The sequence below is a fragment of the Eurosta solidaginis genome, chromosome 4, assembly GCF_040869045.1.
Source record: "Eurosta solidaginis isolate ZX-2024a chromosome 4, ASM4086904v1, whole genome shotgun sequence".
Lineage (NCBI taxonomy): Eukaryota > Metazoa > Arthropoda > Insecta > Diptera > Tephritidae > Eurosta > Eurosta solidaginis.
Genome location: NC_090322.1, coordinates 179,928,485 through 179,952,419, shown reverse-complemented (window position 1 = coordinate 179,952,419; position 23,935 = coordinate 179,928,485). Strand labels below are relative to the sequence as shown.

Genomic DNA, 23,935 nt, shown 5'->3' with positions numbered 1-23,935 from the left:
CTTTCTCCTTCCCTTTTTCATTCGCCCTAGTTCTTTGTATACTTCTCCATCCCTTATAGATCTGCTTCTAGTCCAGAAAAAAGGCTACCCATGTACCAAATTTCAGAACAATCGAACCGTAATAGAATTTGTTGGGAGTCCATAAGCTGTATACAAACATACATTCTTCTTTATGTATATACATTTTATCATGACTTCATAATGTTATGTTAACGGTGCTTCAACGAATTCAATGGGCGCGACCACTCGCAAAGTGTCATCAAAATCCTCTAACAGGAGTCGATGTAAACGACCTTACGTATGTCGGGGTTGATTCTGGACAGGTAAGAGTTACAGTATTCAGAACGAAGTTGAACCACGGTGACCCGTGTCTCCCTTTGTACTGTGCTTTCTTTTTCTGCAAGAGCAGGATATAGTATGTGGATAACAGAGTTTACCGAGCACATCCTGACAAAAACTCTCACCGATTTTGTGCGGATTTTACCTAGGGCGTCCTTATGCTTATCTTGACCAAACGGCAGAAAAGTGGAAATCAAGCGAAGAAAAGTAATAAAACCTAAGCCGCCAAGCTTACTCCTCTCCGAAAATTGGATTTTCTACATTCATCAAGTGGACCTCGTTTCTCCTCTTCCACCTCCATACAATTCCCATCTAATTCGTCTTCTATTTTCCTCTTTGTCTTGTTGATATTTTGTTCCATTTATCTCTTGCCAACCCCACTCTGACTTTCACTCCCTCTCCCACTTATAATCCACTCCCACTCGCACTCTCACTCCCATCCTCATTCAAACTCCCACTCCAACTCTCACTAAAATTTTTAATACCTTCTTCAAATAATCGCGGAGATAAAGCGAATTTTAATTTTTCATAATAACGGGGATGTGGAAAAAAATTTTTTAAGCCATCCTTCCTTCATCCATAATGATGATGGTAGCCACAGTTGTACGAAAGGTGCTAGTTATGAGAGACTACTTCGAACCCCCGACGACTGTATTAGTTAAAAACGCTTTCAAATTGTCTGCAAAAGAAGGCAATCACCACTTCATCGGTAGTCGGTTCTAAAAAACTAACGTGTAGCAGAAATGTCACCGGTTCCAAAAAACTAACGGGCAGAAAGCTGACCGGTTGCATAAAACTAAGCTCTACATAAAAAGTAATTGAATCGAAAAAAGTAATCGATTCCGAAAAGATAACCGGTCCATAAAATAATCGGTTAAAAAAAGGATAGCGGTTCCAGAAAGGTTACCGTTTCCAAAAAAGTAACCGGTTTCAAAACACTAATTTTTTCCAAAAAGATACTTGTTCCAAGAAAGCAGCCTCCTACAAATAAGTGAGTTTTCCCAAAAATATGTTTTAGTCTAAGCGAAAAACTGGTTCCCAAATAGTAACCGGTTTCCAAATAAAAAAGAAAACGATTCTCAAATAAAAAGTGGTTATAAAAAGTATTCGCCTTATTTGAATAACTTTCTACGCACTCAGGCGACGTTTCGCGGTTTTAGAATTATGCCCCCGCCAAGATAGTATTCTTATCGTAACCCACCTATGGAAAGCGAGGAAGAGAGCCGGCCTCACTCCACTCGAAGGCCAGGTGAAAAGCGACTTAAATTTCCTTGCTTCCGTGCTACCGATTGGCGCAAGTTAGCATGAAGAAGAAGCGAGTGGCGCGCCTTCTTGGACGATCTCAACCATTTAAACAGTTAAGCGCCTAATAAGTAAGTAAGTAGCACAACGCTTAAACGAGACAGACAGAGGCAGAAAGCGAGAGTGAGACAAAGTTGAGAAAGACAAAAGAGAGTGGGAGAGGGAATGGGAAGGTGAAGGAAAAGGGACGAGTGAAGGAGTATAAAAGGAATAGGAAGAGTATGGGCGGAAAGGAGTGAGGCGATGGAAGGCGGAAGGAAGTAAAAGAGTATGAAATAGTTGAGGGAGAAAGAAGGGGACAAATGAAAGAAAGGGTATAACTAAAAAGAGAGGAATGGAGAAAAGGTTGTGAAATGAATATGAAGAGGTGGATAGCGATTGAGAGGAAAAAATAAAAGGAAAAAGTTGGGGAAATAAATAAATCATAGAGGAAATATAGAAAACGTTTAAAGATAATATAGTGGGAGGATACAAATTCGACGCCAGCTCCTATTTAAAATTCTAGCGAAGTTTGAAATTTATGTTGCAACAATAGATTTTTACTACCAAATAATTATAAAAAGCTCCCACAATTTCAATGATGACGTTACCATAGGTTTTTTTGTTTATCAATAAGAGTACTCTGAAATTTCCAAACCACACAAATAATGAAGCTCACATAACGCGATACCATATCCACTTACGAAAGCTTGAAGTAAACAAACAAAAGCAAACAACCAATACGCGCAGCATCTGCTATAATCAACAACCGTTAAACTCACTACGTAATCATTATGCGCTGATGTTCTGTTTGTACACACACCCACTTACGCACACATAGATATATGTATACAAATAAACGTAAGCCCTAAAAAAATGCAATTAGTCTAGGATTAATGCGGGATGAGTCGCAAAATAATATGTAAAAATAGCCAGTTTTAATTTCTTTATATGGGATGAAGAGATCTCTTTAGTTTGAGCATTTCAATGAAGAGACCAATTGTACCTGTCAATGCCTGAATTGGTGGTGTTGGACGGGTCCGTATTTTATTTTTACGGGTACCTATTTTTATTCTACTTTATACCCTTTCCGATACTGTTCGACACGTCCTCTTTGCCCCCTATGGGTGGTGCAGTATAGGTCCTCTTTGTATAGCTATAGGTATTTTCGGACTAGTCCTCTACCTCTACGGCCAATGTCGGAAAAGTTTCATTTATTCGAAAATGTGTATTATCGGACAGGTCCTCTTTCTACCCTTACGGGAATTTTCCCTGGCTATGTAATTTTTTCTAAACTCTGATTTTTTCCCCCTATTAGAAAAATTAAACAAATATTACGACAATTTTGATCCTAGTATTTGAGGTTAGGTATAGAGCTCTGCATTTTCTTCAATTCAATTCGGCAAGGCAGCTGCGGCCCGGTCCTTGACCAGGCTTCGTGATATGGGCTATGGACTTTCTGAGTTCGTACACTCTAGGAAGGATTCAGTGGATGAAAAGTAATCCAGTTCTACTACGGTTAGTGAATTTACCATCTACTCGGATAGCTAAGCAGCTCTCAAGGCCTTGAGTTCAATTAGTATAGTGCGATACAACTGAACTGGATAAAGACAGCTGTAGGGATTTCGTGACTCCGCTGGCCAACTGTGGTCTGCTCCTGCATAGATGGGCCTCGAGTCAGCTCAGCAAGATTTGGGCGGACGTCACTTTATGCAGGGTAGCAAGATTCTTCCTACACGATGTGGATGGTAAGAGGTCTGCCCAACTGATTTGGTTTACTAAAGCTCATCTATCAATTTTTATTGGGGTTTCGAGAGGACATTGTCCAAGGGGAACACATGCGGTACGTCTCAGTATACTGGAAACCACATACTGCTGCTGCTGTATGGAGGATAATGAAGTGGAATCATCGAGTTACTTTTCTTACTTGTCTGCAGTATCTGGGCCTCGACTTAGTTGGATCTACGGAAGATTTATCCAAGATCGAAACCAGTCTTATTCGAAGCTATATCGTTGCTTTGGAACGACTCTTTAAGTAGCTACAGCCTATGTCACCGTTTTTTATGTGATATCACAACAGACCTTCATGCTTTCCATGTGAGCTTCCTCTACCATGGCAGCTACCACCTAACCTAACCAAATCCCAACTGTACCAAAGGGAGATCAAGTATACCACAATGTAGACAAAAGAGATCAGCCGCAGACCACTCTCTTTAGGGTTTTCGCACAATTTTTTCCAGGTTGTGTAAAAATTCAAAATACTACAAAAGTAAAAGTGGTTTTATTGCAACCCTGTTTGTGTTTTCTTCACTATGTAAGTACATATAATTCAATCGCAGACATGAGAGCTCACTGCAACATACTGACCCACAATACAGTAAGAGTAAATATCAATATGTATGTAAGTATAACTTTGCCATTGGCAATATTACCCCACTATCAACGGCTCATGATTCGATACAATAATGTGTTGTGTACTTAAAAGTATTTATTTTCATTGAAAGCATGTGGTTGTTCAAGGAGCTGCTATATCTGTTGTTGTTGTTATTTCATATGCTGTTATTAAATCAACCAGCTTTATATCGTGTATAAAGTTCTATACAGCATACTGTGCGAAATACTGAAGCCCATAGTCAACAAATTGATTGGGACATGACAGTGCGACTTTAGGCCTGGTAAATCTACTATCGACCAGATATTCACGATGCGCCATATCCTGAAAAAGAGTACCGATAAGAGCATCGACACTCACCATCTTATCATCGACTTCAAAGCGGCATTTGGCTACACGAAAAGATGCTGCTTGTATGCTGCCATGTCTTAAGCTAAGCTCCCTGCAAAGTGCAGAAGATGATGTGGGTCTTGCGAACAAGACGAAGTACTTTCTGTCATCCAAGAATAAATTGGCACATTCTAGCCTTGGGAGCCATGACACTGTTGGTGAATATAAATTCAAGACTGTGAAGAATTTCAGCTGTTTGGAAGCCAGAACTAACCACAAAAACAATGTCAGCTTAGAAGTCGAATGGAGAATAATTCTTATCAACAAGTGCTACTTTGGACTCAGTAGGAAATTGAAAAGTAAAATCCTCTTTCGGCGAACAAAAATTACGCTCTACAAGTCGCTCATTATACCTATCCTGATGAATGATTCTGAATCATAGACGGCGTCGAGAGAAGATAAAGCGGCTGATCCTTCGCTTCGAAGCTTTTCATGGCAGAAATACATTTCAATTGTTTACCAAACTTTAAAACCGCTTAAAAGTTAATTTATTTAATGTTTCTTTTGCCCACATCACGAACTGTCTGGTCAATGCTTGGGCCCTGTATTCAAGCTTTTTTTCTGTACCATCTATAAATATTTATAAAGTATTGAACTTCAGAGGGTTTTCATATTATTATTGACTTATTATACCTCCGACGGCCTTTAGTTTGCAATATAAATGTTATTCCTTTTGGAAAAGGTTGAAAGTTTCTTCGCTCCTTCATTAATTGGTGCTGAACCTCCGCTTTGTTGGTTATTACCCTTGCGTAGTAAATTCTTTAACTCAGCGGAGATCTCCTTCTATAGTGTCCTCCGTCATTCGCATAGTATGACTTAGGCAGCGAAGCCCTTAGGACGTTATGTGGTTTCCTATGTTCATACCAAGGTAAAACTCGTAGTGCCTATCATAAAATTTCCTCCGATGTACGACATTGGCGGGACTGGATTGACCTTAAATTTTCATGAGAGATTTCTTCCCGAATACACCAAGGGCCATCACATCTTTCTTTGACATCACTGATGAATCCGATCTGTAGGTTGTTATAGATGTAAAGTTAGAGTTATAAAGCGTGATTTTGGTTCATCTATCAAGTCCAACCTGTCTCTTTCATTACAATTTACACAGACGGGTCGAATATGGAAAAGGGAATTGGAGCTGGGATGTACTTAACACATCTACAGTTAAGCCAATCATTCCTACTTCCTGACGCATGCAGTGTATTCCAGGCCGAAGTCTGTGACATAGACAGAGCAGCAGAACCCTTTGCTGGGTCCCTGGACACAGCGGTATTGAGGGGAATGAACTCGCAGATGAAATGGCTAGGAAAGGTTCCGATTTGAACATAGATGAGGTTGACAGCTCCGTCCGACACCCGCTGAGTTATCTCCTGGGGGGAATCGAGGAATATGAGAACAGGGTAACGGACTTGCTATGTATCAAAAGGTTTGACTGCGAAGTCTCTAGGTCCTAATGGCCATGCATGGAAGGAAAGGCACCAGCTTTCTTGTCAAACTGAACGAATCTGCGGTGAGGATATTTACGGCTGTCATGACAGGTCATTGCTGTCAGGATAAGGAAGCACTGGAGTCGATCTACCACTTTCTTTGCCGATGTCCGGCGCTTCAAAGAAGAAGACTTAGATTTCTGGGCTCACGCTTCTTCGACAGCCTGGCAGAGGTTGGGAAGCTGGACGTCTCGCTTCTTCTTGGCTTCATCAGGGAAAGTAAGTGGTTCGTTGAGGACCACTAGGAGGTTGTTGTTGTTGTTTTATTAACGACAAAAAGACTCCTCGAAGGTTTTGGGGAGTGTTATCGATGGTGATGGTCCTTTGCCGGATATTGATCTGGTACGTTCCGGTAACAAGCACCATTGAGGTTCTAGCCGACCATCTCGGGACCAATAGGAGGTAATGGGGTTAAGCGAATGTTCCACCACCCTGCACTTACTGAGGGGACTCACAATGGACACAAATGTCTACGAGCGGAAGTGTGGGTAATACCCACGCACTTAACCTAGCCAAGCCTATCATGGCTACCAAGTCGCGAGTGCTCTGATTCCTTCTTTGTTGGCAGCAAGCCCTTTGTCTTGACTTCGTTCAGTAAATAATATCTCTGCTATCTCAAACAATGCACGTCATCTATAGTGTATCCGCTACTTTTGTTGTTTAATTTGTCTCTAAGGTCAGGTTGTTTTTTAGATGAATGGAAAGTGACTTCTGTTACTCCAGTTTTTAAGAGTGGGAGTAAGAATCTGGTTTCAGACTATCGTCCTATCTCTAAAATTACTAATATTGCTAAATTATTTGAAATAATCATTAGCTCTAAATTATTATTTGCTATCAAGCCCTATATTTCGTATACTCAACATGGTTTTATACCGGGCAGATCTACGGTCACTAATCTAACTGTATTCTCTAATTTTTGTATTTCAGCCTTTGTGCAGGGCTTTCAGGTAGATACAATCTATACTGATTGTCAAAAGCTTTTGATAGAGTGTCTCACGACTTATTAATTAAAGAACTTGAAAATTTTGGCTTTCATTCTACTTTCTTGTCATGGATAAAATCATATCTAATAGATAGAATTAACTATGTTGTTGTTGATGGCGTAAAATCATTTTCGTATAGAGCTACCTCTGGGGTTCCTCAAGGTAGTATCCTTGGTCCTCTATTTTTTGTTATTTTCATCAACGATGCGCAGAGTGTTTTTCCTTGTGTGAATATCTACTTTATGCCGATGATTTAAAATTAAACAAAAAAAAAAAAAATAACAACCTTCTCTGATATTCAAATTATGCAAAATGAGGTTAACAAATTCGAGGAATGGTGTGATCGCAATATGCTAATGAGCAATATCGAAAAATACTGCTCGGTCACCTTCAACAAAATTTTATTGCTACTCATATCTTCGTACTTTATTTCTGGCTCTGTCCTCAGTTCTGGTTACAAAATCAAAGACCTTGGGGTTGTTTTTGACTCTAATTTCACGTTTATTGATCACTTGAATTACATTATACCTAAAGCATATTCCTCTCTAGCTTTCATTAGACGAAATAGTTCAGAACTTAAGGATCCTTATACTAAAAAATTGCTGTTTAGTATATTTGTAAGGTCCAAATTGGAATATGCTTCTATAATCTGGAATCCGTTTTATGAAGTGCATTCCAATAGACTTGAACATATACAAAAAAAGTTTTTAAATTTGCATTATCCAGTATTAGGTTTAATATGCCTATTCCATCTTATGTTCCGCGGTGCAGACTGATCAGTCTGCATACTCTTGCCAGTAGGCGATTTATATCTGGCTTAGTTTTTATTCGTGATGTTCTCAATGGGAATATTGATTGTCCGTTTTTATTGCGTTGTATTAAACTCATTGTTCCAGCTAGAAACTTACGACATTATGATTTATTTGCTATTGACTTCTGCAAAACCAGGTATACTCAAAATGAACCAATTACAGTGGACCACGAATTTCAACTTTTTCTCTTTACCAAAAACGCCGTTATGAAGTTCGTATGTAAAATCACCCCCTAATTTCGAAAATTGAGTTAATAATTTACCGTTATTCGAAAAAACCAAAAAGATGGCTCCCTTTAATGACGTATATCTCACGAACGGGTTAAGCTATTGCAAAAAGGTTTACAGAATCGGAAGGACGGTAAAATTTGCTATAAATGTATCATACATTGTTTTTTGCTCAACAAGACAGTTTTCGAGATATTAGCTTATCATTTCAGATGTTTGTTTTTTTTTTTATGAAAAAATATGAAAAAATTACTCTTTGCGAGGGCAGCATTCCAAAACCACAACTTTTTTCCAGATCTTTTTTCTTTACGTAAAGCTCTGTTTAATTGGAAAAAATATAAGGTATCATCGAAGAAAATCGATGGAAAACTACGTAAGTTATAAGCGATCAAATAAAAATACCCAGGTTGCGCAACTTCAATGTATATATACATACATATATTAAATTTGCGCCAATTGATGAGGGCAAAGTAAAGGTAAAAAGTCCGGATAAACGAATAACACCATAACTATGATAATACTTTTTCTTTAAATAAATCAAATAGTACTTTTAATACTCGAATTGTTTTATAGTAGGTAGAGTGGTTGCATCGAAAGGAAATTTTTAAAGCCTACATCTAAAGCAGGTAGTATTTTCTTTTCCCGGCTTCGTATAAAGAGGAACCTTTCTATCTAGGTAAGACTTGATTTTTTCAATTTTATTCTTGTTCCGAGTATAAATATGAGTTAGAGCGCCTTGACACTTCATAACATCTGCAAGGCTCGCCGGAGATAGTTCAGTTCATAAGTCAAATTTCAAAACCGTGATTTATTAAAAAAATAAAATGAGTAAAAGGGCGCGAGAATTTGAGTGTAATAACGATCCAGATATGTTCTGTTTCATGTGTGGCCAATATACTATCATAAGGCGACGACGAGTGTTCTCAGTTCATATGAAAATTTATACTCCAAGCATTTTGGCATTGAGCCTAAAAATGCTGAAAAACCATGGACACCGAACACTTTGTGTACATCGTGTCGAGTAGAATTGATTCAGTCGGAATCAGGACAACAAATAAAGTTTGATACACCAATGATATGGAGAGAACCTACTAGCCATTCAATAGAGTGTTACATTTGTCAAACAAAAGCAATTGGCGTTGGAAGATCAAGAAGAGTAACCTATGCCAGCGTACCTACAGTGACATTACCAGTACTACATTCAACGGCAGTTGCGGATCCAGTTCTATTGTCAACAGTAATATCTGAGTGCGGGGAATCAAGTTGTACTGAATTTCGCATGGGGAACGAGAGAAACGTTCTGTCACAAGCATAACATAATGATTGGATAAGAGATTTGGAACTATCCAAGGAAAAGGCCGAAATCCACACTTCTCGTATGCAACAATTTAAATTTGTGTCACCCGATGTTAAGGTGATATATGGTAGAACTCGTCACGAACCATTTTCCAAACACTATACCAAGAAAGACAGTATATGCTACTGCAACGACATTCCTGTTTTATGCAAAGAGTTTGGTCAAACATATGATTCAAAAGAGTGGCGATTGTTCATAGACAGCAATAAACTGAGTTTAAAGGCTGTATTATTGCATATTGGTAACAAAAAGCCTTCTATCCCGCTAGCACATGCAGTAAATACAAAGAAAACCTACGAGGAAATGCAAAAAATACCCAAATTTATCAAATACGAAGAGCATGATTGGAAAATATGTTCTGATCACAAAGTCATTGCAATGCTGTGCGGTCTAGAAAGTAGCTATACCAAGCACTCCTGCTTCCTCTGCAAGTGGCATAGCCGAGCTCGTGAGGACCACTACGTCAGAAAGGATTGGCCGGAAAGAGTCGAGTTTACCGTTGGTGTGGATAACATCAAATACACCCCTCTTGTCAAGAAAGAGAAAATCATACTTCCATACTTACACATCAAGTTCGGTCTCACTAAAAACTTTGTTAAGGGTTTGGACAAAGAAGGCGAAGCATTCGACTATTTGAAAACAATTTTTCCAGATATTTCTCAAACCAAGATAAAGGAAGGTATTTTTGTTGGACCACAAATAAAAAAGTTGATCAAAAATAATCAATTCAAAGGACTACACTCATCAGTTGAGGCAGCAGCGTGGGAATCCTTTGAAAAGTCGTTACTTCTTTTCTCGGTAGACACAAAAGCCCTAACTACGAGCAGATAGTGAACGACTTAATCAATAATTATGCGAAAATGGGTAAATATTGAAGGCTTATTAAAATTAATTTTCCAAAATTCTGTAACTTGTTTACCTAACTAATATTTTCTCTCCAGGCGTAAATATGTCTTTAAAAACTCACTTTCTGCACTCACATTTGAGCTTTTTTCCGGCAAATCTTGGCGAAGAAAGTGACGAACATGGCGAAAGGTTTCATCAGCAAATGAAATTAATTGAGACTCGATATCAAGGATTCTGGGACGTCGCAATGATGGGTGATTACTGCTGGTTTCTCATAAGAGAAACCGATCCTAAACTGAATAAGCGTCAAAGTCGAACACATAATTATTTCGACTACATAGTAAAATCAAATTCTGATAAAGATTGTTAGGATATAGTATAAACATAAATAAATTTAAAAAAAAGTTAAACATATGGGTAATTTAATTCATAAATTGAACTTTTAACTAAATAGAAACAGAGCATAGCTAGATATTTCACTCTTTATACCATACATACGTTTTGAGGTATACGTTGAAATTGCGCAACCTGGGTATTTTTATACTCAGTTGAGCAGAGCTCACAGAGTATATTAAGTTTGATTGGATAACGGTTGGTTGTACATATATAAAGGAATAGAGATAGATATAGACTTCCATATATCAAAATAATCAGGATCGAAAAAAAATTTGATTGAGCCATGCCCGTCCGTCCGTCCGTCCGTCCGTTAACACGATAACTTGAGTAAATTTTGAGGTATCTTGATGAAATTTGGTATGTATATTCCTGAGCACTCATCTCAGATTGCTATTTAAAATGAACGATATCGGACTATAACCACGCCCACTTTTTCAATATCGAAAATTTCGAAAAACCGAAAAAGTGCGATAATTCATTACAAAAGACAGATAAAGCGACGAAACTTGGTAGATGAGTTGAACTTATGACGCAGAATAGAAAATTAGTAAAATTTTGGACAATGGGCGTGGCACCGCCCACTTTTAAAAGAAGGTAATTTAGAAGTTTTGCAAGCTGTAATTTGGCAGTCGTTGAAGATATCATGATGAACTTTGGCAGGAACGTTACTGCTATTACTATATGTGCGCTCAATAAAAATTAGCAAAATCGGAGAAGGACCACGCCTACTTTTAAAAACAAAATTTTTTTTAAGTAAAATTTTAACAAAAAATTTAATATCTTTACAGTATATAAGTAAATTATGTCAACATTCAACTCCAGTAATGATATGGTGCAACAAAATAAAAAAATAAAAGAAAATTTCAAAATGGGCGTGGCTCCGCCCTTTTTCATTTAATTTGTCTAGAATTCTTTTAATGCCATAAATCGAACAAAAACTAACCAATCCTTTTGAAATTTGGTATGGGCATAGATTTTATAACGTTAACTGTTTTCTGTGAAAATGGGCGAAATCGGTTGATGCCACGCCCAGTTTTTATACACAGTCGTCCGTCTGTCCTTCCGCATGGCCGTTAACACGATAACTTGAGCAAAAATCGGCATATGTTTAATGAACTTAGTTCACGTGCTTACTTGAACTCACTTTATCTTGGTATGGAAAATGAACGAAATCCGACTATGACCACGCCCACTTTTTCGATATCGAAAATTACGAAAAATGAAAAAAATGCCATAATTTTATACCAAATACGAAAAAAGGGATGAAACATGGTAAGGTAATTGGATTGTTTTATTGACGCGAAATATAACTTTAGAAAAAACTTTATAAAATGGTTGTGACACCTACCATATTAAGTAGAAGAAAATGAAAAATGTCTGCAGGGCGAAATAAAAAACCCTTAAAATCTTGGCAGGTATTACATATATAAATAAATTAGCGGTATCCAACAGATGATGTTCTGGGTCACCCTGGTCCACATTTTGGTCGATATCTGGAAAATGCCTTCACATATACAACTACCACCACTCACTTTTAAAACTCTCAATAATACCTTTAATTTGATACCCATATCGTACAAACACATTCTAGAGTCACCCCTGGTCCACCTTTATGGCGGTATTTCGAAGCATCGTCCACCTATAGAACTAAGGCCCAATCCCTTTTAAAATACTCATTAACACCTTTCTTTTGATACCCATATTGTACAAACATATTCTAAAGTCACCCCTGGTCCACCTTTATGGCGATATCTCGAAAAGGCGAACACCTATAAAACGAAGGCCACTCCCTTTTAAAAATACTCATTAACACCTTTCATTTGATACCCATATCGTACAAACAAAGTCTAGAGTCACCCCTGGTCCACCTTTATTGCGATACCTCGAAAAGGCGTACACCTATAGAACTTAGGCCCACTCCCTTTTAAAATACTCATTAACACCTTTCTTTTGATACCCATATTGTACAAACAAAAACTAGGGTCACCCCTGGTCCACCTTTATGGCGATATCTCGAAACGGCGTCCACCTATGGAACTAAGGATTACTCCCTTTTAAAATACTCATAAACACCTTTCATTTGATACCCATATCGTACAAACGCATTCTAGAGTCACCCCTGGTCCACTTTTATGGCGATATCTCGAAAAGGCGACCACCTATACAACAACCACCACTCCCTTTTAAAACCCTCTGTTTAGGCAGGATGCCTAACTTTTCCGCATCTGATTGCGACCCCCCCAATGCAACTCTGCAAATCGATACTCGAATTAATTTGTAACCACCCACACCATCGCCGCCACATGCATGTGCCTGCACGTACATGCACGTGTATGTGTGCTTTTTGTCAGCACTCATGCATATGCATGTCGTGGTTGATGTGTGGGTGCCTTTCCCCTCCAAAACGGAGGATTTTGCGGGTCAACGGTTGTGGCTTGCTATACAACCGGCCTCTTTGATTTCTACAGCCAACCAGTTAACATCTGTCGCCAGCGATCTCTGCCGTATTTCTGCGTTTATTCAGGTAATATTGTAACTATTGCTAGTTTTACATTTACCCAATAAATCACATATATTATACCGAGAAATCTCGTCTATTTTGCTTATTTTCATTTCCAACCCGCTTACTCCCGCTGAGATCGACCTGGTGCGCCCACCTCTCCAGGATTAGACGCACACCGGCCGAACATTTGGTCCTATCTCACCAGGAATTGGAAACAGCACCTTAGCAATACAGTCCACAACATAATTAGCCTGAAAAATTCATCAGGAAAAGTATTTTGCCCACCAACAAAAAAGTCTATTATTTAATACCAACGTCAAAACACTGAGCAAGCGACAGCCAGCGGAAGCCACTGCATCACACAAACTACTTGCCACATAAGCACCACTATACAAATCGCCATAAAAAGCCAGAAGAGTAAGTGCAATATTTCTTGCCACATTTTTTTTGGTTGGTTAAAAACAATAAATAAAAAGTGCGAAAAATCATTTAAAGTGCCATACGTGATTGTAGTTAACCGCGAAAAGTGTGAAAAAACTGTGTAGTGCCAAAAAAGAAAATAAGTGCAAACGCGTTGCATTAACGTCGGTTAAGATTCCTTGTGACTATCTGGTCTGTCCCCCCACCAGCGGTAAGGCTCTCCAGACACAGCACAGGGAAGAGGTGCACATAACCTCACTTTCACAAAAATTTCACGCCATTTGACTGCGGCAAAATTTAATTTCTTTTGCGTCACTATTATTTTCACTAATTTCCTTAATCAGTCTTGTTACACAGTTTTTTGTTCTTTGTTGCATAAGATCTATTTCACGGTTTCACACTTTTCGTCGAGTTTATATCAACGCGCGCACTTAGTATACAATACAATTTAACTTGGAAGTGGCGAGTGGCCCCCTTTATTTACACAAAACACATTGGTGTTGCTTCCCCCTGCTCCCTGTTTTACGGCACAAATAAGCTGCAAAGTCAGTGAAAAAATAAACAAATTGAAAGCGTTAAATAAAGAGTTTTTCTATATTTTAATCATTGTTGGTTGGGTGATTCGCACAGGTTTTTTCAGTTTTATAACCCCTTTTTAATTTGGTCACAAATTTTAATCCATGAACATGGAATCATATATTAGATTGGCCGATCGAATAATCGAATTCGAGGCCGATTTTAATGACATCAATGCGGCTCTGCACACTGTGCACACTCTTGCAATACAGCAAAGAGAGTTGCAAGCTGAGTGGGAAAAAGCAGAGAACGCCCTAGAGGAGTTGCTTGGCTCTGACACGCTCGACGCAAAGAAAATTGCAGCGGTCAAGATCAAGCATAAAGCGGCATATGCCGTATTCCTAAGATGCATGTCGAACATGGCTGAACTTCAAGCCAAATTGAAGGAGGAAAAAGATAGGGCAGTCAAACCTGAGGGAGAACGTGCGCGCGAACATAGTATCCGCCTGCCAGCTTGTGATACTGAGGTGTTCAAGGGCGACTACCTATCTTGGCCTACGTTTCGTGACCTGTTCACGGCCATATACAAAAACAACAGTCGCCTAAGCCCGGTAGAAAAGTTGTTCCACCTCAATCAGAAAACTCAAGGTGAGGCAAAGGACATCGTCAAGAAATGTCCCTTGACAAATGAAGGCTTCGAAACAGCCTGGAAAAACCTATGTGAGAGATACGAGAATAAGCGGATTCTCGTAAACTCACAACTACAAATTTTGTTTAATCTAAAAAAGATAGATAGCGAGTGCGGCAGCTCTATCAAAACCTTACAGCGCGACATAAATAATTGCCTGGCATCTTTAAAAACACATCAGATCGATGTTTCAAATTGGGATGCGATTATTACCTATTTATGTTCGACAAAATTACCTGAAAACACGTTGGCTCTATGGGAGCAGTGCATTGATCACAAGACGGACATATCCAAGTGGGAGAATATGGACAAATTCTTGTCAAATCGTTTCCAGACACTTGAAACCGTGTCTGGTTTTACAGGGAATGCCACTTCTAAAGTGCAAAAATCAAACACGTCGCGCCAGTCGACGGACAACCCTACAAAAAGACTTGGTGCTTTTCAAACCAAAGTAACCAAGCAAACAACAAAATCAATGTGTAAAATGTGCAAATCTACGGAGCACAGATTACGCAACTGTTCACGTTTTTGCGATTTAAACCCAGTAGAAAGGATTAAATTCGTCAAATCCACAAATGGCTGCCTGAATTGTTTATCCCCAGGACACACAGTGACGAGGTGCACCAGTTCATACAACTGTTCCAAATGCCACTCTCGTCACCACACGCTCCTGCATGCGGACACACTTCAGCAACCGGCGGTACGAAATCCCTTCAAAGATGCGGATAATGCCCCATCAACTTCGGCACAGGTAAGGAAAAGACAGGAATCGGGAAAACCACCTTCCTCTGCGAATCAGAATGTGAAATCCTGCCATGCCAATTCCAGCACAGGCGTGCTATTAGGAACTGCTCGCGTACACATTCACCATAATGGTACCGACTTCTCCGCGCGGGCATTAATTGATTCTGGGTCTGAATGTTCCTTTATAACTGAAAGACTGAAACGCAGAATCAATTTGCCAGCGAGGAAAATGCATGCCCATGTTTCAGGCATCACAAATGCGGTGTCAGCTCAGGTGAAAGAAGCAGCCAACATCGAATTACGTTCACCAGTGGATCCCTGCTTCAGCCTGACTACACCCGTACTAGTTCTAGCGAAACTCACTGGGAATCTTCCATCCTGCCATATCAACGCAATGACTATGCAGGCATTCCCAGACTTGGTTTTGGCAGACAAGAGGTTCTACGTCAACGAAGACGTAGACCTCATACTTGGCGGAGACATATATCCCCAAATTATAATGAGCGGTATAAAGAAGAATGTGCTAAACACACTCTTAGCCCAAGAGACAGTGTTCGGTTGGATACTAACCGGTCGTATCGAATCACCGAATCCAACGAAGAGCATTATGTCTTTCTACAACGAGGTTGCGTTAGACAACCAACTCAAAGCTTTCTGGGAGGTAGAAAATGTACCCAAAAATAAAATATTAAATGAGGATGAAAGGTACTGCGAACAACTATTTAAAGAAACAACGCAGCGAAGTGAGAATGGAAGGTACACCGTGTCACTACCATTCCGTCAGGATTACCCTAACAATATTAACTTGGGACCATCCCTGAAGTGTGCATGCTCTCAATTCTTCCGGAATGAGGGGCGGCTAATAAAAAACCCAGATTTAGGAAAAGAATATGTTCGAGTGTTGTCAGAATATGAAACGCTTGGACATATGAGAAAATTAAAAAAGAATATCCCATCCGACGGTTCGGATCATTACTTCCTGCCCCACCACGCCGTTATTAAAGCAGAAAGTACCACAACAAAGGTACGCGTAGTATTTAATGCCTCGAGCCCTGCGGCCAACGGTAATAGCCTAAACGATATTCTCCTCCCAGGCCCAGTTCTACAAGCCGATCTACCCATCCTTATCTTACGTTGGAGACTATACCATTTCGTCTTCAATAGCGACATCGAAAAGATGTATCGACAAATTTGGGTGAACGATAAGCACACCAAATTTCAACGTATGGTGCATCGCAAGTCCCCGAATGACCCTATTAGTCTTTATGAATTAAAGACGGTTACCTTCGGAGTGAATTGCGCTCCATATCTCGCGATAAGAACGCTCCTACAACTGGCACACGACGTGTCAGACTCACACCCTATAGCGGCTAACATACTACGAGAATACATGTATGTAGATGACGTGTTAGCGGGTGGACATACGATCACATCGACTATTAAAGCCAGAAATGAAATTCGTCAAGTCCTACACTCAGCGGGCTTTCCACTTCGCAAATGGACATCCAATTCAGAGGACATTCTAAGGGACATCCCCAAAGCAGACCTACTCAATGAAAACTTCCTGGCATTTGAAGATACCAGTTCAGTTAAAGCGTTAGGCATTCGATGGAATGCCCTCTCCGACTTATTTTATTTTCAAGCAGGGACGCTGGACAACCCGGAAAACATTACGAAGAGAGCGATACTATCAGCAATCGCCAAACTTTTCGATCCCTTGGGATGGCTGGCACCAATGGTCATTGTGGCAAAAATACTCATGCAGAGTATTTGGTTGGAAGGCACCGCTTGGGACGAACCAGTATCTACCAGTACGCTGGAACGATGGAAAACCTTCACCGACCAATACCATGAAATCGATAAAATCCGGATACCTAGATGGGTCAACTTTTCACCAGGAACCGACATCGAGATCCATGGATTTTGTGACGCATCCGAGAAGGCTTATGCAGCAGCCATTTACATGCGCGTCAAAACGGATGATAATGTCTGCACGAACCTGCTTCTAGCCAAAACCCGAGTAGCCCCAGTGAAAACTCTTTCTCTTCCACGTTTGGAACTTTGCGGAGCCGTGCTGTTAGCGGAAATCACCGAATCAATTTTCAGGAACCTCAAGTTGGGACCAGTGAACGTGCACCTTTGGACGGATTCAACTATCGTCCTCGCATGGATAAGGAAACCGCCGTGTTCCTGGTCCACTTTCGTCGCACATCGGATCACCAAGATCATCGACATGGTCGGAAATAAGGACTGGTTGCACGTAAACTCAGAATCTAACCCAGCAGATTTAGGTAGCAGAGGATTACCTGCGTCTGAATTGGTCAACAATTCGTTGTGGTGGCAGGGACCTTCTTGGCTGCAAGAAGACACTTCCCAATGGCCAGCACAAGAAAGTGACTACATCACCTCCGTAGAGGTAAAGAGGGCGAAGACCTGCGCAACAACAACAGTAAATACTATCGATGTTCTTCAACGCTTTTCAGACCTACCTAGGGCTTTACGGGTGCTCTCATACGTAATGAGGTTCTACCGAAGAACTCACCCCAAAACAAAAAAATCATTTCAGGTCGAGTCACCTTTAATCTCTCCTGATGAGATCAAATCAGTAACCCAAATCTTAATTAAAATCTATCAGAAACAACACTATAGTTCCGAATATAGTGATCTAAAGGCCGGAAAACCAATTGCAGGGAAAAGTGCAATACTCTCACTTAATCCCTATCTAGACCAACATGGCATCATTCGGGTAGGAGGGCGACTCGGGGCGTCAAAGGACTTAGCTTTTACTGAACGCCACCCAATCCTCCTCCCATACAACTGTCGGTTATCCCGGCTTACAGTCCTAATGTTTCATCAACAAAGTCTGCATGGGGAAAATCAACTCATGTTGCGTCTGATACGCACCCAATACTGGATACCTAACATCAAAACCATGATTAGGGCAACCATTCATAATTGCAAAGTTTGCACGATACACCGAAAGCGTGCTCAGACCCAACTTATGGGTATTCTCCCTCGTGAACGCACGACATTCAGCCGTGCATTCACGAATACTGGAGTCGACTTCGCCGGACCCTTCGACATTAAAAGTTACCGCGGCAGAGGGTGTCGACTATCCAAAGGCTATGTCTGCCTTTTCGTGTGTTTTTCCACACGAGCGATTCATCTGGAGGCCACTACTGACCTCAGCACCCCATCATTTCTTGCGGCTTTTGCCCGTTTTATATCTAGACGCGGATGTCCCAAAAACGTCTACTCCGACAACGGTACAAACTTTGTCGGAGCTTCACGATCCCTACGATCGGAATTCAAAACTTTCATTTCACAAGCCCGGGACAATGCTGTCTCGCCATGTCTCATGCTGCCAGTCACTCACTTGGCATTTCATCCCTGCGGGCGCTCCCCATATGGGAGGGCTGTGGGAGGCTGGAGTGAAAAGCTTCAAAAGCCATTTCAAAAAGATAGCGTCACCACACAAATTCACCTTCGAAGAATTCCATACCCTCTTGTGCCGCATCGAGGCATGCCTGAACTCGCGGCCGCTCAGCCCGGCGTCCAATGACCCGACGGACCTAGAGCCGCTCACCCCAGGACATTTCCTCACTGGCAGCCATCTACTGGCTCCGCCAGAGCCGGATGCGAGTGAGAGCCCTGCCTCGATGATAAATCGGTGGCAGAAACTCAAAGCCCTCCATCATACTTTCTGCAAGCGATGGAAGGTGGAATATCTATCCGAACGTCAAAAACGAGTGAAGTGGAAGCATCCCAAAGAAAACATTCAAGTGGGAGATCTCGCCGTCCTCAAAGAGGACAACTTATCTCCCAACGAATGGAGGTTAGGTAGAGTCGTCAACGTACACCCCGGCGAAGATAACCGAGCACGCGTAGTCGACCTCAAAACCGAGAAGGGTCAAGTCAGACGACCTTTGGTCAAACTGATCCTTCTTCCACCGGAAGATACGGATTGCGAGAAGGCGACGTGCTCCTAACAATCCCTCCGTTCCTCCATATCCCTCCCTTCACCAGAAAATAACCCAGCTCTCGTTCACCCCGAACGAGGCCAACACACCGATATCCCAGCTCTCGTTCACCCTAAACGAGGCCAACCAACAATCCTAACGCAGTTACGCAATCCGCTACAGAACCTAAAGGCATTCGGCCCATTATATTTAATAATCTTCAAAAACCCATCCAAAATTCACTCGCTCACCCAGAGCGAGGACACGAGAACCCTGACGCAGACTCACGGTCTGCCACGGGCGCCAGCTTCTGAAAAGGATAATTACTTGAAACCAATGTTACATCATTGGAAGTATTGACATTTGCAAATAGTGGAAGTGTCAGCTATTTGTCGATAAGAGCATACGTCGTTGAGGTTCATCAACTAAAAATCAATGAACATCCTCTCAGATTTTGACGCACATACTACTGCACGTGTGCGGGGTGTACCTATGACCCGACGTTCATAAACGTTTTACATCGCCATATGGGCGAACATTGTTTCAAATTGAATCATATGATCTGCATCAACTGATTTGGACACACATGATACGACGTGACTTCATTTAATACGATTTGCTATGATCTCTCACGTGATATACTTTAAAAAGCTTTGGTTTTGGTTTAACACGATGATATGGGATCTAATATCTCATCTCTGCTTAGTTAATTTACTGATCTTAGCGCTATAATTTTTACATTTAAAAGCATTTTCATACGCATTTTGTCGAACTTTCCGACTGGTTTAGATATTTCCTCATATGACGCTCAATCATTCCATCCGTCAACGACGATGTTAACAGATGCGCCGTTTTATACAGCTTTTTATTATGACGTCACACGATACAGAGATCACATCTAAACAGGCTAAATTAACTGACCTAAGCTCTCTAACTTTTACTATCAAAAGTTTTAAATGCATTTTTCAAGTTTGCTTGATCTGATATCTGATTTAGTTTGACATTTCAAGTTGTGTGCAATTTCTACATTTTTCAAATCAATATTTATTCGCACAGTTCATTTTTTTTTTTCACGCAGCAAATTCAATTTGGCCTGCTCTCATACAAGTTGTATGTGCATGAGACATTTTTGACTGAAAATGACTTGCGTGCGTTTACATTAGGTTGGCTTGTCAAACCGTTTTAAAACCAGTATAAAAGAACTTATTATAAACTAACGTGGTCGTTTCCACCAAATTAAATTCGACTTACGTTCTTGGTCGCAATGTCGGTCCAATCGCTAATGCATCGTTTGAGGAACGTGATTCTTGATCTGCAATTGTTTGTGTAGTTGCCTCGCACGTATTTCCTGTACACACCTGCAAATTTCAAAACAAGACTGAGAAACTAATTCGTCATCAAATTCAGCGCTACTGGGTTTATAATTACCTGGTCAACGAGGTTTTTCCGATAACGGTCAGATATTAATTATGCTTCAAGTATTAATGTGCTCATAGTCCCGCAACCCATCTTGTGGGGGATGTGAAAAAGAGCAGACCCATAATTGGAACGTTTCTCTTCTTCGCAAGACGTCATAAAAGCAGTCACAGCTACTTCACCCACTGCAGCTACGTACAACAAACATGCGTATGCCATCCATACGATTTGCTGTAAGCATCTCATGCGGGTTAATATATTTTACAGCCATAAGCGATACACTGTCCGCACCGATAGTGCGATATACAGTGTGCACACCATTAGCATTGACTATATTCAAACGTCCATCTTCGCGAACGGTAGCTATCTCCTTTTCCTACGTTGAAATACCAGTGCATGGGGCTGCATCTCCGCTGCCATCAAATTTGTGAAAAATGTCACTTTGCGGTTTCTGCTTCAAAAGATCTTCTTAAACTGCGCGCTTTACCTCTAGTATGCTTATACGACCATCCGCACCGCTAACGGCACAAAAATCATTTCCTATGAATTCCATGACCGTAGTGTTGCTATTAAAGGATTGCTTGTCACTGCACTGTGAGACAAATTCTCGAAAATTTTCCCGAATTAAATTACGCAGCTCACGATCTAATTTTGGTAATTCGAATAGTGGCTGTAAATTTGGAATGACCTGCTTCTCGAGTATCTTATTCAATGAATTATACACGCCTGTACGTATTTTATCCTCATGCCTTACATCAAATTTTTTCATAATACGGCAAAGAAAATCCAATAATGTGCTGCTAACAAAGGGATGATTACGTATTGAATGATACATTACTAAAATGCCCAGTTCCATGTTCATAATATTATCCTTGATTGGATCAAAAAAAAAAAAAAGAGCCAGTCGTAAAATAATGATAGCTTAGCATTCGCCAATGCAATCGGATTTGTACAAGATGATATAAGCCAACCGATTAGGGCCCCCCGTGGGATAATATTCGAACAAAACATACCGTTTGCAGGATGTATTACATTTAGTATAAAGCGTATTAAATCCGAACGCAAACTATGTGATTCTGGTGTTGCGAAATATTTGTCCTGAAACCAGTCCTGATAGCGCTTTCGATTACCAAATTTGACTGATGATGCCAGAAATGTTAGTCTTTTTCGATTTCTGGAGTTAAACGGCTTTGCAAAAAAACCTTCTGCTTGTGCGAGGTTGTAAAAGTTGCCAAATCCCGGTGAACGTAAGCTTTCGGGGTGATGTAGAATGTCACGCCACAGGTGCTCGGATTCGGGAACCCGTGTGACGTTTTGTAAAAGCCTCACAAAATCTCTTCCTAAAGATATTATATCCAAAAAGCGCTCACGTATTAATGATATAATAAATTTTACTTCTTTTTGACGTAGCGTATTCAATGATGGACTAGCATGATCTTCTATAAGTCGTACGTAGCTGTCAAATACTGTCTGCATGAGGAAGGCTTGTGACTCAAGCCAGGCACGGCACTCGATGAAAATATCGAGCAATCCCTCGACAAGAAAAATCCTTTTTTACCGAAACGTCACCACCACCAACTTGCCTAAGGCAATTCCATACAATATTTTTCACCAAAATACTTGGTGTTTAACGAGTTCACACAATAACCAAATGAGTTGACGTCGTGCCACTTCTGTTAATGTGCCATATTTTTCAGCTACCAATATAGTAAGATTTGATACAACCATATTCATACCATCACGAGCGACAAGTGTTAAGTCTCGACAAGCCTTTGGTGCAATTACTGGATTAGTAAGCATGGTATATAAAAATCCTATTGAAATATCCTCATGTTGCTTCTCCTTGCATACTAGTTGTGACAAAATGTCATGCCTATCTTTCTCATTAAATCCAGTGATTTGCTGTTGTAGGCTTAGGTATGCTCGTTCAAATCTCTCTTCTAACTCGTCTCGATTGATTGTGATTGCTGTGTTGCTCCATTTGCAGAGCACCCTCCATGGGGAATGTTGCGTTCGAAGTCACAGTCTCTTGTTCGCTGAAGGTACATTCAACTCTTTAATTCATAATTTGAGCATATGTGCCTTTTTCCTTACTTAATGTCGTAACTATTTAATGGATTTTAATTAAAATCTACATTGACACATAAATAAAATGAAATTTTGGGTAAAGCCGTTCAGCGAGAAAGCCAGCAGTTTTCATCAAACGAGTTAACAACGCAACCTAAGCCCTTCAGCAGATGAAATATGCTCATCATAAAATCTTTGAATCAACGTACGGCCACGATCTATGAAATATGTTGCGATGTATACTTTGTATGCGGCCAGCTTAGATTAATATTTCAACTTTATATTTTTACTATCCGTAAATGGACGGCAATCTGAAATGAGAAGAAAAAAAAATGTGATTAGTCGAGCTAGTCAGTAAATAAGAAAAAAAATCCACGTTTCCTGGAAATTCATTCTAAAATGTGTGTATACTTACTCCCATGAATGAATGACATTGTGAATGAACGGAACAAGGTTGCCACTCGATGACATCTGCTTTTGTCTTTTTCTTACGCCGTAAACACATCGCGCGCGACCCCATGGGATCACAAATCGGATCCGCGGGATCCAACAAACTCGAGTGTTAGGACCCGAACAACTTTACCTTTTTCGACAAATTAAAAATTTTGTTTTACTTTGACAATGTGGTGCCTAAAAACACAATCAGAATCAGCTTTCTTGTGAAAAAAAAGTGAACCACTCGAGACCGAAATAATTTTCGGTGTTATTTGCATTTTTTCTTTGTTAAAAGGTTAGTGAAAAATCAAAATGTCAAACATAAAGAAAAACATGTCAAAATTCCTAAGCTTTGGGGAACAGTGGTCTCGCTTCCAGGACAGAAATTGTTTTTGTGTGGTTTGAAGTTCCGATAAATGGTAATCGACCTCAAGTTTCGTCAGTCCTTTTAGCCTGGAACCCAAACAAGTCCTACGCGAGCTAGGTAGGTGCCCGACGCACCCTACCAACCACTATGGTTCGGGACACAGAAAAAAAAAAAGGAAAAACTTTGTCCATTCACCGTCCAAAAATTACATTTTATTTGTTCAAAAATATATTTACACACCGACAAGGCAGAGACCGACGTAATCCCGCTTACTGCGAGCTATGCTTTCGCCGGCGATGCAACCCCAGCG

General features: G+C 40.4%; 1 pseudogene; it reads right to left on the bottom strand.

Moving 5' to 3' along the window:
- The window catches only part of LOC137248739 (integrator complex subunit 3 homolog), a 32,712-nt pseudogene extending 9,908 nt beyond the window's left edge, over nucleotides 1-22,804 (bottom strand).
- Between the last annotated feature and the right edge of the window lie 1,131 nt (nucleotides 22,805-23,935).